Source organism: Solanum verrucosum, unplaced genomic scaffold, assembly GCF_900185275.1.
Source record: "Solanum verrucosum unplaced genomic scaffold, falcon-dt-bn FXZP01000258.1, whole genome shotgun sequence".
In the NCBI taxonomy this organism is placed as follows: domain Eukaryota; kingdom Viridiplantae; phylum Streptophyta; class Magnoliopsida; order Solanales; family Solanaceae; genus Solanum; species Solanum verrucosum.
In genome coordinates, this window is record NW_026019974.1 from 1591905 (window position 1) to 1608552 (window position 16648).

The window sequence follows — 16648 nt, forward strand, 5'->3', positions numbered from 1 at the left end:
AACACATTCCTAGTTACTTTTAATAATCTGAATATAAATAAATACTTAGTTCAAAGCTATCTTTTTATTGTTTTTATTTTATTTCAATTTAAATCCCCCCATTTTTATATAACAACTATCGAGTTAAATATTTGCTATTGACAATATTCTTCCATATTCTCTGTGGGATCGACCCCGACTCATAGTTGGGTAAATATATTGCATACGATCGTTTATAAAATGGTTTAACCCCCCCCCCCCCCCAAACCTATACCCAAAATCTCAACTACACACTCCAACTTCACAGATGTCCTATTACCCCCCTGAACTTCATATTTCTTTATTTTCTACACACTTAAATGCTGACCTCAACACATAAACCAAATAGATAGTCCACGTGATTGCACGCGCCGGGTCCCCATTTCTGTTGATGATTGATGGATTTTGCTGTGTATTTTAAACTTGATTTCGTAGTTATCAACTAATTTTGGGTTTGATTCATCCATACAAAGCTTATTCAAGTTTTCATTTGCCATTTTTGATGAATTTCGAGAAAATTCAAAATTCAAATTAGAGACCTAAATAAGAAATTAGAGTAGATTACAAACCCTAAATTCAAGATTTGAAGTAGAAATAAACATAAACAACTAAACCCTACTTATTTTTGAGAGAAAATCGTGAATTATTTCTAAAAGGAACAAGGGTTAATTGTGGGGAAGAAGAAACAATGGTTTATTGAAGGGTGGGGAAGATAAGTGTTGGAGAAAGAGGAAATTTTCGTCAAAATTCACTTCTAACGCGCCTAGAGGAGGTGAGAACACATCCTATGATAGGTCAGCGTTTAAGTGTGTAGAAAATAGGGAAATATGAAGTTCAGGGGGTAATAGGACACCCGTGAAGTTGGAGTGTGTAGTTGGGATTTCGGGTATAGGTTGGGGGGTTTTTAGACCATTTTCTCTATTTCTTTTCAAGAAGTATATTTAAACATTATCAAGAATGGTGCCGTTGCCGGGGAATGTGGCTTAGAAATTGTCTTTAGTATTTATTTTGACTTGTAATCCTTTTTTGTTTCTTAGGATTAGTTTTAAATTTGTTTTTTTATTATTATCATATTTCTTTTACTCTTCTTGAGATGTCATCTGAAAAAGTATGTAGTGATAAGTGTTCTTGCAATTCTTACACTTTTGATATTATGGATTCTTATAGGTTAATTTTTTCTCAACAAGATAAGTTGTATGGGGACATGGAGGATTCGTTAATACTTTGCTATAAATCAATATGTAAGCACAATGGTGAATATAAATTTGAATTTGATCTCTATTATTTAGATTGTGAGTTGAGTGCAAAGATTAAATCATATGACACCCAACAATTTAATATGTGTGAGGAAGAAAAAATATTTATAAGTCAACTTGAAGAGCTAAAAGTTGAGGGCCAATTGCTTGATCATACTTTTATTAATGTTGTCATTGTTGAGAAGAGTACATTAGAGTTATGTAATGAAGTAGATAATATTAATTTTAAAAACTCTAGTATGTGTAAATATGAGGGTGTAAATAATAATACAATTCATATGTTAGGGCGTACTAGACCTCATTCCAATCATTTTTCCACATTATGTTTAGATGATGAGAAATTGATCGAGCCATCTGAGCCTATAGAAGAATGTATGGAAGAGGAAAATTGTGTTTATATTCTTGAATTTATTGTTTCAATATCGGAGAATTACATTCCTCACTTAGGATCCAAGAAGTGCATAATGCGATGTCTATTGCTTGAGACCTTTATTTTTGTACCACCACCCCTTGAGCGTAATAGAAAAAGTGATGTAAAATTAGGGGTGCAATTCATATCTTCAAAGTGGAAGGAAAAATAGTAAAATTGATGGTGTCGTGCCACGACGTTAAATTAAGCGCTTATTGGGAGGCAACCCAATTAGTAGTGTAACTTCTTATTTTATTTTATTTTATTTTATTAGTATCACTTTTCTTCTTTTCTTATTTTTGCAGATTAGGGGAAGTCTGAGTACCCAAAAAAAAAAAAGAAAAAAGAAAAAAAAGGAGCATGTTTGAGCTTAAGTGTGGGGTGACGACCCTTGATGAAAATTAAGAGAACATGCTACTAGGTAGGCCTAAAGGCCTCAGGGAGTTTTCCTAACCCTTATTTTAAATTTTATTTAATGCTTTGGGGACATAACATCTTTTTAAGTGTGGGGGTGGAGGAATGAATTCTTAGTTTTTACCGTTTTATTGAGTGTTTTTTTAGGATGAGTTCCTTGGCTTTTGTTTTCGGTTCTTTTCTTGAGGATAGTCCCTTTGACCCGAGTGTCTTTTATTTTTTTTAGGAATACATTTTATTTTTAAATTTTATTTTTATTTTTATTTTTTTGGAGAGAAAAGAAAAGACCCTTTTGAGTTATGTGGTTCTTACTATTTGGGCCTAAATTTGAGTAGTACTTTCTTGTGAATGCTTGATTGCTAGTGAAATTGTAAACTTTTTGACATCTAAGCTCATGGTTATGACTTTGTATATAACTTATTTTATTTTTTAGTCTGTTATGATCATGTCTCTCTTAGAAGTGGAATTGATCCATCTTGATTGATACTTGTGCCATGTGTGGTGAGATTTTGTTTATTCCATGTTTTGCATCTTAGTCTAGAACTTGCCCTGCATGTTATTGAAGTGAAATAAAAAGTGTTGCTTTGTTTAAGAGATGATAATAGACTTTCTTTGATTTGTCTGGTAAATTTTAGCCTTTTTAAATATTTTATCATTAGTTAGCCTTTTTGAGCCTGTAGCTTTTTTTTGGTAGCCATATTTTGCCCTATATTATTTTGTTGAATCCCTAGTTTTTTCACCTTGCTTCCTTGAGCATTATAACATAGAATTGTTCTATTATCAATTCTGAGAAAAAGGGATGGTTAAGTGAAAAGGTAATCAATGATAGCTACAAAGTGCTTAAAAGCCCTCTTTGAAAGAATGTGATAAGAAAAAAAAGAAGAAGAGAATGTGACATGAAAAAAAGAAGTTACCTTGATGATGGCCCTGGTCCTTCCAAGGATATCGTGCACCTTAACACATGTAAAATACGTAAATTGAGGGTGGCTATTATCAAGGAAAACTAAAAAAAATAAAATAAAAATAAAAAAATGATTGAAGCATTCTTGAGATGATGAGAATTACTTGTGAAATAATTGTTGAAGAGAGGGTTGAAAATAAAGAGAAGAAAATAATGGGTGATGAAGTCTAAAATTGCAAAGTGCTTAAGGAAGTGTAAGTCACTATTATATAGTTTTCCTACCCGTCCCCTAGTCTACATTACAACCTGTTAAAGTCCTATTTGATTCTATTCAAGCATGCTTAATTAGTGGAGATGTACATAATGGGTAAGCCTATGGTTCTTTTTGCATGCATGTGAATTTTCATTGTGAGTGTGAGAGTGTTCTTTGATGCTAAGTCCTTAATTTATATTCAAGCTTTTGATTTGAGTGTGTGAACTATTTCTTCTCGTGAGGGCACTTGTTTCATAATAGATAGGTGATTTTGTTATCTTTCTTTGATGAGAGTAGGTGAACAAACTTATATTTGATGAGTTCAAAGTCCTTTTTTGAGGTTAGGAGGTTAGAGGTTTGTTGTTTATTTGGATGTCTTGCATAATGATTGAGAAGTGTACTTGATATTTTGAAATTGGTATATGGCCTAATTGTTTGTATTAACCAAAGTAATGACATTGCTAGTATGATTTTTTGGGATGACTTTTAATGTTTGCTCGAGGACGAAGAAAAATTTAAGTGTGGGTGTTGATGTGAGGCTAAAAATACATATTTTTTAATCATTATTTCCTCATATTTATTATTTATATTTGTCCTTTTTGAGCATGAATTTTATGAATTGTGTTAAATGGTATATTTTATTTGTAGGATTAAATTGGTGGAAAAATGAAGAAGTTTGGAGCTAAAACGAATTAAAGATGGAAGGTTGAAGAAGGAAATAAAGCAGACAGTTTAATGGATTAAATTTATTAAAATAATATATTCTATATATGGTGCAAAGATGAATGCCAATTCAATTTGAATTAGGCTTATGACTGCCATGTGTCAGCAGCGAAGGCTATCTAATTATTTGGAAGGCGGCGGCAACAAAATATTCCAGAAATAGCAAATAAGTTACGGAAATCAATTCTTTCCGGGTTTTGATTTCCTAATTTGTTTGGAATCAATTATTTTATTTAGGATTTCCTACATCTATAAATAGCGCATAGAAATAATTATTTGAAAAAAGCCAAGAATTAAGATATAAGACACAATATAAATTTTCTTCTAGCTTAGGAACTTTGGAAGAGTCGCCGTGGAGGCCAGAGAATTGTGATTTATTCTTTCTTCTCCTTTATTATTTATTTGTATTCGTGATTAATAAAAGATAGTCTAGCTATTGTTCTTAACTTTTTATGATTAACACAAACATATTTATTTTAATGAATTTTGATTGTGTTTTTGAGATAATGAGTAGCTAACTTTTATAACTAGGGTTGTGGGAACCATAAGCGATTAACAAAGTATGAATAATAACTAAGTAATTCGTGAATAGTGTTGAAGCATGCATTGATAATTCTTTCTTCTAGAAGTCTTTTTAATGGTGGCCAACGTTAGAACTCGCCTTGTTGCTACTTGCCGGACCAAGGAGGTAATCAACAAGAAAAGAATTATCAACATAGATTTAGTGTGATACTATCTAATAGTCTAGTGTCAATTGGTGCGAAGTAATAACTAAGCCAAATATCGATTATGATGTCTAATATGAGGTAAAAGTAAGGGTTAATAAATTATACACACGTAGCCGGACCAAGGTACGGGGTGAAATTCTCTAGATGCCGGATCAAGGATTTAGAGATACCTAACTTATCACTTTGCATGTAATACACTAAAAAAGGATTACTATTATTAGGATTACTGTGTTATGAGCTTATGGGGAACACATTCCTAGTTACTTTTAATAATCTGAATATAAATAAATACCTAGTTCAAAGCTATCTTTTTATTGTTTTTGTTTTATTTCAATTTAAATCCCCCCATTTTTATATAACAACTATCGAGTTAAATATTTGCTATTGACAATATTCTTCCATATTCTCTGTGGGATCGACCCCGACTCATAGTTGGGTAAATATATTGCATACGATCATTTATATTTCTTTTCAAGAAGTATATTTGAACGTTATCAGTGTGGGTAAAAGAGGAAGGTGGGGGTGTGGGTGGGGGGTTCCCGCGTGAAAACTGAAAAAAAGACCCCTAAAATGGTGTGAGATAATGACAATTGATTCTCTAATATAAATGTTATTTTTCTTACTTATTAATTATAATGTAATTATAAAAATAATATCTAATTAATAAAATAAAATAAATTAAATTATAGATTAAAACTAATCTGTTAATACTTGTAATTAAAATGTTATAAGTATTAATATAAAAAAAGTACATCTAAAGGCTGTAAAATTAAGCCTTAAATAGATATGTGTAGTGATATATATATATATATATATATATATATATATATATATATATAAATATACACCAAATAGGGGAGTAGATAGGCCGTGGGCACGAGAAGCAACACACGGTGCAATATTCATGTCAAGCTTGAGACGTCAAATGACACCGAAAAATATTCATGACTAGCTCACAACTCAATAGTTTTCTATGTAGACTTTAGGCGTTCACGTCCATATAGGCGGCATGCCATGCAACATCCTCAAGAGACAACTATCACAAGTTTTAGGCTACAAAGCCATCCAAAACTCCGCGAGATTCCAACCACAATAGCTACCTTACTTTTAAGCAGTAAACTGTACAGTAGATAATACAAATTTTCCCGACAAAATATGGGCTTTTCGCGGCTCTCCTAGCCTATAACGCCCTTCAACAGTCTGGGAACAAGTTCTATTCTACCGTTACCGTCTTACGTACTTAATTATTTACAGAAGGCTATTGTAATTACAACAAGCGATGAAATGGTAAACTTACTAAGTAGTTGTGTCAAGATGATTTTGATAAACTCAGAAAGCCATTGAAATCACTTACTATCAAACTTGTCGGGTATTGAAACCATTAAGATAACAAACAAGCATACTTACCGAGTGTTTCTCTTACCCCGTTCTTTCAACTACCTACCGGACTGAACTTTCCATCCCCCTCAAGAGAGAAGAACAAGAGAGAGGTTTAGCCAACAATCTTTTTGTTCATAACTGAAAATATACAAAAGTGTAGTAAAACTAAAGAGATTTTCTAAGAAAAACTCTTAAGACTCTAAGCTATAACTCTTCTTTTTTTCTCTAATCTATGTTGAAAAGTCTCAGGCCTTGACAAGAAATCTGCCATGATATAGTCTTTCCCATTGTGCCCATTGAAGGATCTGGGGGTTCGGGATGATCTTTGGATTTATTTGAATCATCTTTGGGAAAGCTCTCATATCCATTTCAATTAGAAATTCTGTATGGATTAAGAAGAATTTAAACTTCTTAATTCCATTTTTGATAGCGGGAATCTTTTTGAACGTGGAATGATAATGTTGTTCTGCATCCTTACAATTTCCACTGGCATATCCACATATTTTGCGCTAGCTATCTTTTTCTTCTAAAAGGATAACACTCTAGTATTCATTACTAGCATCAGTCTGCAATATCTTGAAACTATCAGAAGGAATATGAAGGGTTTTGACCTCCTTGGATATGTCTTTGATTTTGTGGACTGCATCATCTTGGTCTTTTCCCCAAGCTGGAGCCTTTTTTGTTAACATTTTTGTAATTGGGGAAATATACATAGAGACATCTGGAATAAAATCTCGAACATAATTTATTACACCAAGAAATTGTTGGAGTTGTTTGACTGTGAAGTTAGTATTCGGGAATTTGACCAACTCCTCACAAATGTGTGGCCCTAGGATATATGCTCCATGAGCGAATTGCATTCCTAAGAAGTCTATTTCATCCTTCACAAGAATCATTTTCTTCTCAGATAGCATGATGCCATATTGCTTCACCAATAAATGGAATTTGTGAGGAATGCCAATGTGTTCCTCCATTGTGTCACTAAATAATAGGATATCATCAATGTATACTAGTGATGTGTGGAGTATAGGCTGAAAAATCTTAATCATGGCCTTTTGGAAAAGAGAAAGGGTCGATTTGAGGCCAAACGACATAACTTTCCACTGGTAGTGGTGGTCAGGTATGCAAAAACTAGTTTTGGAATTATCTTCTAGGTGGATACCCAATTGCAAGAAACCTGATTTAAGATCAAACTTAGAGAAGTATTTGGATTTGGATAAATGTGAAAACAGGGTCAACTTATTTGGAATGGGGAATTTGTCATCTAGAAGGAAGTGGTTAAGACTTTGATAATTGATGACCAATCGAAGTTTACCTCTTGCTTGTTCAGCTCGTTTGTTGACGTAGAAAGCTTCACAGGACCATTGAGAATCAGATGGCTCAATTAGTCTGTATTCCAACAGTTCGTCACATTCCTTCTTAGCAAGCTGTAGATGTTCCGGGTTCATCTCTGAGTGGCTTGCTCTTGTAGGGTTGATGTTTTCATTCCTCTTGAATGGGAGTCTGGTGAAGAATTCTTCATTTAACCATAAAGGCTTATCATGCTTCTTCATGAACTCTCTGTGGTAATTAGCACATGATTCTTCCACCAACTGACTCTTGATATTCTTGACTTGTTCATCCTCAGTGATTGGAAATAGCCTTGTAGTTGTTGTATATGGTTTAAACTTGTCCCTGAAGGCTATACCTTGTGTCTTTACTTTGAGTCGATCATTGAGCTGCTTGTAGATGTCAAGTCCAATAATGAGATCCGTCCCTAGGATAATAGAGCCAAGTAACTTGGTCCTGAATTGTACACTTGTGAAGAATTCTATTGTGATATGATTATTTGTGATTACCCTAGTAGTGAGGATTCCTTTAGAGGCCGTATTGAAATTTTGAAAATGTGGAATCCATTGCTCCTTTGGATGGACAATAGGGTTGAGCATTGATGCAGCTGCTCCTGTATCCATGAAAGCGATTACCGGGATAGGTCTATCCCATTTGGCTGGATAAATTGCAAGTTGGACATGAGGAGTCTCAATGCCTGAGATCACATTGACTTCCTTTTCCTTCAAATCAGATGTCTGAAGTAGAACATCATTTAGTTGAGATTCAGGACCATCGAAAATAGGAGTCACTTCTGGTGGCTCTTCAGTAGCCACTATATCATCCTTAATGGTGCAGATGCTAGTATGTTCTATTGCATCGGCCAAGAGCTGGGCAACTCTCTTTGCTTTCCTAGAGTATGGACAATCTCTGGTAAGGTGTGAGTTCTTCCAACAAATGAAGCATATCCTTTCTTTTTTCTTTTTGGATCGCCTATTTGAGGGAGATTCATCCTCTGGTGGATGGGGTCGTTCAGTTGAGGTAGATTCTTCCTATCTTAACTTAGCCATTCTTGCCTTTCGGGCTTGCCTGTGGCATTTGCTTCTTCTTCTATTCCTTTGCTGGAGTTTGGTGAGTTGAGGTGGCTCATCAACATCTAAGATTGTAGCATATTCTTTCGTGAGGTCAATATGTGCAATACTAGATTCACGATATTCATCTAAAGATGAATTACTTTGTTCTTCAACAACATCTGAATTGCTTTGTTGCTCAACAACATCATAGAACTCTTCATTTCCTGACAAAGTTTCCTCTATAAGGAGATTAGAATCTAGATTATCATCCTTATCCAGGCTGTAGAGTTGTGAAACTTCTTGAACAAAGTTGATCAAGTCTTTATCTAGGATGCTCCTTTTATGGCGGACCCCACTATCATCAGGAAGACCGTGTTTAATCAGGTTGTGGTCTTCAGGTGACATATCGTACTTGGATAACTCTAAGTCAACATGTTGAATAGATGGACCCGGGTCTAAGTAGATAAGGTCCCCAGATGGGGCTGTGTGACTCGAGATGGGTACAACTTTGCTGTTTGTCCTATTATGAAGATCTATTTTCCTTTTTGATTGCCGTAGCGCTGCTTTTGTCTTCTTTTGGGCCGCATCTGCGTCTTTTCGATCCCAAAATATTTTGGCAATGTCAAACTTATTCTCATCTGGTATAGGGGCGAATGACAAAACATATGTGAACGATAATTGAAAATGGAGAAAGGGTTGTCTTGTATGAGTATGGAGTGTGTCTCTGGAGACAAAGGAAATGAGGTAGGGAGAGGGACTGGGTTCACAACTGATTCAATCCTACCATATTTCAGTTCCAGGATTCGATCACTTATAAAAATCCATCTCTTTACGTTGATGATCGAAGAACTGGAAGAGTGATGACCCTTGTGGGCATTTATCAAGCCGAATGAGTTTCAATCTTTGTTCAAGTTCCAAAATGTTGGGCTTATCAAAGCACTTGAACAAAGATTGAAACTCATCCGGCTTGATAAATGCCCACAAGGGTCATCACTCTTCCAGTTCTTCGATCATCAACGTAAAGAGATGGACTTTTATAAGTGATCGAATCCTGGAACTGAAATATGGTAGGATTGAATCAGCTGTGAACCCAGTCCCTCTCCCTACCTCATTTCCTTTGTCTCTAGAGACACACTCCATACTGAGACAAGATAACCCTTTCTCCATTTTCAATGATCGTTCACATATGCCTTTGTCATTCACCCCTATACCAGATGAGAACAAGTTTGACATTGCCAAATAAGTTTGGGATCAAAAAGATGCAGTTGTGGCCCAAAAGAAGAATGAAGCAGCGCTATGGAAATCAAAAAGGAAAATGGATTTTCATAACAGGACAGACAACAAGGTCGTACCAATCTCAAGTTGCATAGCCCCATCTTGGGACCTTGTCTACTTATACCGGGTCCATCTATTCAACATGTTGACTTAGAGGTATCCAAGTACGATATGTCACCTGAAGACCACAACCTGATTAAACACGGTCTTCCTGATGATGGTGGGGTCCGCCATGAAAGGATCATCCTAGATAACGACTTGATCAACTTTGATCAAGAAGTTTCACAACTCTACAACCTGGATAAGGATGATAATCTAGATTCTAATCTCCTTATAGAGGAAATTTTGTTAGGAAATAAAGAGTTCTATGATGCCGTTGAGCAACAAAGCAATTCAGATGCTGTTGAAGAACCAAGTAATTCATCTTTAGATGAATATCGTGAATCCAGTATTGCACATCTTGACCTCACAGAAGAATGTGGTACAATCTTAGATGTTGATGAGCCACCTCAGCTCACCAAACGCCAACAAAGGAATAGAAGAAGAAGCAAGTGGCACAGGCAAGCCCGAAAGGCAAGAATGGCTAAGCTAAGAAAAGAAAAATCTACCTCAACTGAACAACCCCATCTGCCAGACGATGAACCCCCTCAAATAGGCGATCCAAAAAGAAAAAACAAAGGATATGCTTCATTTGCTGGAAGAACTCACACCTTACCAGAGATTGTCCATACTCAAGAAAAACGAAGAGAGTTGCCCAGCCCTTGGCCAATGCAGTAGAATATACTAGCATCTGCACCATTAAGGATGATATAGTGGCTACTGAAGAGCTACCAGAAGTGACTCCTATTTCCCATGGTCCTAAATCTCAACTAAATGATGTTCTATTTCAGTCATCTAATTTGAAGGAAAAGGTAGTCAATGTCATCTCAGGCATTGAGACTCCTCATGTCCAACTTGCAATCTATCCAACTAAATGGGATAGACCTATCCATGCAATCACTTTCATGGATACAGGAGCAGTTGGATCAATTCTCAACCCTACTGTCCTTCCAAATGAGCAATGGATTCCACATTTTTCTAGAATTTCAATACAGCCTCTAAAGGAATCCTCACAACTAGTGTAATCACAAAGAATCCTATCACAATAGAATTCTTCCCAGGTGTACAATTAAAGACCAAATTACATGGCTTTATTATCCCAGGGACGGATCTCATTATTGGATTTGATATCTACAAGCAACTCAATGATCGACTCAATGTAAAGACACAAGGTATAGCCTTCAGGGACACGTTCAAACCATATACAACAACTACACGACTATTTCCAATCACTGAGGATGAACGAGCCAAGAATATCAAGAGTCAGCTGGTGGAAGAATCATGTGTTGATTACCACAGAGAGTTCATGAAGAAGCATGATAAGCCTTTATGGTTAAATGAAGAATTCTTCACCAGACTCCTATTCAAGAGGAATGAAAACATCAACCCTACAAGAGCAAGCCACTCAGGGATGAACCCGGAACATCTACAACTTTCTAAGAAGGAATGTGATGAACTGTTGGAATACGGACTAAGAGCCATCTGATTCTCAATGGTCCTGTGAAGCTTTCTACGTCAACAAACAAGCATAGTTGCTGAGTATTTCTCTTACCCCATTCTTTCAACTACCTACCGGACAGAACTTATGTATATATATATATATATATTAGTTCTAGGAACATTCTTTGCACGTTTGTCTGTTACTACTATATAAAATTTTCATAGTGGGTGAAAGAGTTATGGTGCTTTCAAAGCTAAAACAACTTAAAAAACAATAAGTTAACTAAAATACATCCTTAAAAAGCAATTCAAACAAACATGAAGACACTCAACCAATATATATCAAGGAGAATTGTTCTTGCCTTTATATATTATAGATCTTGAAACAAAAGAATATTCTAAAGTTACTTTCACAATTATCTCCTATAAATTCAAAGTGTTTAAATAGAGAAATGCGGAGAGAATAAAAAAATAACTACAATCTATAGGTATATAAAATCTTTCATTTCTTGTAAGTTACTCTTACTTTTTTTACTTTTGAGAGCGAGGTCATATATATATATATATATATATATATTAGAGGCATGTTATGTATCATAGAAATATAACGCCAATGGAGTTTGACCAATTCTATAAACTTATATAATCAAATTATATTACTTTTTTTCTATGTTATAGTAACAGTTATACATAAACTTAAAAGAGTAAATTTTAAGAGACTCACATTTTTTTAATCCATGATTACTTTTGTTAATACAAAATTGTTTAAATTAACATACTAGCAAATATGTTGCTAGTGTAATTGAAAAATATAAGTATTGGTTATTGTAAGAATATTGTTGATCCTTCTGTTTGTAAATGTATAACATGATATGGAAAAATTAAGCAAATTCTTATAATGTATTACCACTATTCATATAAAATAACGGTAGTTTCAAAGAATAATTTGTTTTAACTTCTTAATTTTTTCTCTTTGAATGATGCATATGACTGAATAAAATCATAAGTACATGTTTTGTCAATATATCAATCTCTAGTTTGTAAACATTATAAGAAGAAAAAAGAGTTCACTTGGAATTATCATAAGTAGGAACAATTAAAAAATTATTTTTATGAAGATAGCTACTTTAATCAGAAACGATTGAGGCAACCAAATTGTTCAGGGATTCAACATGATTAGCTTATCCTCAAAATAGTTAATAATAAGTATAAATTGAGATTAGTTTTATTATATTTATATCCTAAGGATAAAAGAAATGAAGAGTAAAAGTATAATAACCAATCACAAAGTTATATTTGAAAATTCATAAAGATGGAGATATGAAAAATAAAAATTCACTTGCAATTATTTGATGAACTTCCATCTTGTAACAATGCCAATGTAACGACCGGGTTCCTTCGTTATAGAAAACCAACGGGAAAATATTTTGGGTCGGAAAACTTTTTTGTAGTATCTTGAAATTTCCCAACCTAGTCCAGATTTGGACGAAATCGGAGTCATTAAGGTGTAGGGAAATCTAATGACAATTGGGTGAGTTAATTATTATTTTGATTACACGAGTAGTTAGATAACTCGTTAAAGAACCCGTACGACTTTACAGAATTGAATTCAGGCGAGTAGAACTCCCGGAATCGATCTTAGCGTAAAGGGTATTTTCTGATCGTTGTTGGTTAGAGGTGTGTTGTGAAATGGGGATTTTGGAATTCTTTAATTAGCTCACTGGTTCCGTGGAAGCCGCCCTAGCGGGATTTGTGTCTCTCTGGCGGGGCTGCTCTGGATGGCCAGACGCGACTTAAGGCAGTAGATAAACCCCTAAACGACCTCATTATGCACTTTTTGATTTTTAGAGCTAAGGAATGGACCCCAGGTGACTCTTAACAATTTTCCACCATTCTTGAGGCTAAAGGTAAGCTTTTCACTCCCCGAATCCATTTTTCGATTCGTAGAACGTAATAGAATGGGTAATTATCAATATGGAAGGGTTTTGATCTAGATTCTATGGTGGAAACAACCCTAATTTGAATACTTGGGATCATGAGTATGAACTAGGGTTCATAGAATTGTTAGTAATTCGGGTAATTAGTGATTGTTTATTGTTCCCATATTATATTGATTGTTTGTAGACCAAGAACAAGAGGAACGAATCAAGAAAGGGAAGGATCAATTTCTTAGGGTTTCAAACTTATTTCGAGGTAGGTGATGGTTGGGATTCTATGATTGTGTGATGTATGTTTGTTCTTGCTTCATTATGATACATGTATGTATATGAATGTTGCATTGTTTATCACACTTGTTGTAAATGAGATGGATGAATTATGATTACCATGAAATCATGACTTAAATGTATAATCTCGAAGATATACTTGTGATTGTGATTGTGGTCTATGAATGGATCAGTTGTTATGTTCTGACATAACTAACTTGGATTGGTTGCCACGTTCCGACATAAATATGGGATCGGTTACCACATTCTAGCATACCATTTGGATCGGGTACCACGTTTTGGTATGCTAATTGTTTGGGTTTAGGTTCCATGAGAGGACCAATGATTTGATATAAAATGTGAAGTTGTTCGCTCTTCGTAAATGTTGGTAATATTGCTATGTTCGATATATGCATGTGATTATATTGTTGTGATGACTTACTTATGTTACACTTAGTGGTATAGCCGCGTTATCCTACCAGTACACCGTGGTTGTATATTCATACTGCACTTGCTCTTATTTTGGTTGAGTACAGAGCATCATCAAGCGGCTACTGACAGACCTCGCTTAGGAGATCAGTGATCGTTTGAATTTAAGGGTGAGCCAATTCTTCCGGGTTGCCATGGGTTCTCTTTCATCTATGTCCACCATTTTCAGACTTAGAGTTATGTTCTAGTTAGTTAATTAGTTCATTAGATTGGGGTTGTATCCCTTCTTATTTAGACTTGTTGAACTTTAGATGTTTTGGTACATTGACTATCAGATTCTAGGTTATTTCTTCCGCATTATTTAGTCCATTGTTAGACTTTTGTTGGAGTTTATGGGAATTCCCTATTTCTTTCCTTAGTATTTAACTTGCTTCCGTAACTTAAATGCCTTAGTTTTTAGATTAGTTGCTTGGTTGGAGTTGTAGTAGTGGTTCTCCTACCGAAGTGTTAGTGTGGGTGCCAATCACGATGGTCTGGGTCATGACAAAGTTGGTATCAGAGCCTAGGTTCGTTGATCTTGATGTACCAAAACGAGTCAAGTAGAGTCTTGCAGAACGGTACGTGGACGCCTTTACTTTTCTTCGAGAGGCTGTAGGACTTTAGAAAATCTCTCTATTTTTCTCTTGTCTCCTTTCGTGCTATAACTTGATTCCTATTGGTATCTGTCGATACAAATTGGTATCTAACCTCCTTCATTCTTCTGTCCACAGATGGTTACTACTAGATATAACAACGTCAGGCCCGTAGCTCCCATAAATGCTCCAGATGAGGAATCTGCAGCGAGAGGTCGCAGTCGATGTAGGGGTAGAGAAAGAGCTAGGGGTAGAGGCCGTGGAAGAGTAACACCTAATGGGAATGGGGCTCTTGTTGAGAATGCTCCTGTGAATGAGTACCCTCATGCGCATCATGAAGATATTGAAGAGGAGAATGTTGATGTTGAGAATGTTAAGGATGTGGGACAAGAGGAAGAAGTGCAGGCTGAGACTACCGAAGTTCCACCCATAGACCTAGTGTTAGCTCGACATATCATGTCATTTTTGAAAGGGTTGGTTGGTCCTGGAGTGCTTCCTTCTGCTCAAGTAACTCAAGCTCCTACTAATCCTCATGTTGCTAGCACTGCGCCTAAGGTGGGCGGGACTGGAGGTAATGATGCTTTCTTCCGTCCTTTGTTGGGTTCTGTTATGACTAGTAATGAGTATGAAATGTTGACTAAGTTTTTGAAGCTAAAGCCTTCTGTGTTTCTTGGTTCTGAGAGTGAGGATGCTTATGAGTTCATCTTAGATTGCTATGAGAGGCATCATAAGCTGGGAATTGTCCATCAGCATGGGTGTCATGACCCAAGCCTAGGGCCTAGACGTGATGTGACATGATCAAAGTGAAGTCAAAATATGTTTAAGTAAATCTATACTAATAGTAGATATCATATGTGTATGCATGATCCAACCAATCTATAACCCCAACTTAGAATGGGGGATGCCGTTCACACCCGGACACCCTGGTGGCATGGTATAAACCCCTCACATGGTTGATGTTGGTCACACCCCAAGCATCCTAGGTGGTGAGATATAAACCTCTCACATGGTTGATGTTGGTCACACCCCAAGCATCCTAGGTGGTGAGATATAAACCTCTCACATGGTTGATGTTGGTCATACCCCAAGCATCCTAGGTGGTGAGATATAAACCTCTCACATGGTTGTCCGGTTCTTTTCCCCCGGACCGGGCATGGTCATGCAACACTTTATATAGGAAATTCCCATTAGGCTCTAATGCAATCTCACGTATGGAATGAACATATACACAAGCTTAGTTTGTCATCAACACATCTCTGGATTGCCATACATCTCATAACTCAAGCTTTAAAGCATCGATTCATCAATTCTCCATAGTTGGACATTTTGTCAAACACCTTGAAGGCATGTAGTGGAATCAAAGAGCATGGAAAATATGGTAGTAATTATGCAGCCAAACCAATGAACAACCTACAACAACACCCTTTTTAACACCCACAATACCATATGAAAATCTCCATATCCATTCCAAATTTAGATTCAAGTTCTAGAGTCACAACATGCTCAAAACAATCACTTTTCATGTTTAAAATTCAATGTGCAGGAAATTACTACAAAGAACAAGACTAATTTATGAATCTTAACTTAAACAATGAATTAGTGAGTAGAATAGAGTCTAGGCACTATGGGTGGAAGGACCCATGAGTTCAACACCACATACCTTGAGTTCTTATGAAGGTCTTGAGAGTGTCTTCAATGGAAGCTTGGAACTTGGAGCAAGAGTCTCTTCAATCTTGAGGAAGGTTTTGGATTAGGGTTCTTGAGGGAAAATGTGTCTAAGTATGGGAGAGATGTTTTGGGAAATGTTTTAGAGATGAGAATTGAACTAATGGTATATAGGAAATAACATATGTCCTTTGGAAAAATGGTCCAACACTTAGAAAAAAAATGAGGCGGGTGAACAGTAATTTCGGTCACTGGAAATTTGCATTTCCTGCCGGACAGATTTTACGAAAATGGACATAACTTCTTCGTCCAAACTCTGAATGAGGTGAAACGAAGTGCGTTAGGTAGATAACTCAAAGAGCTTTCCATGGATATGTTATGGGCCACCCAATTATTTGTGTGCTAGGAGATATGACCCTCCAAAGTAGACCCTTGAAAAAG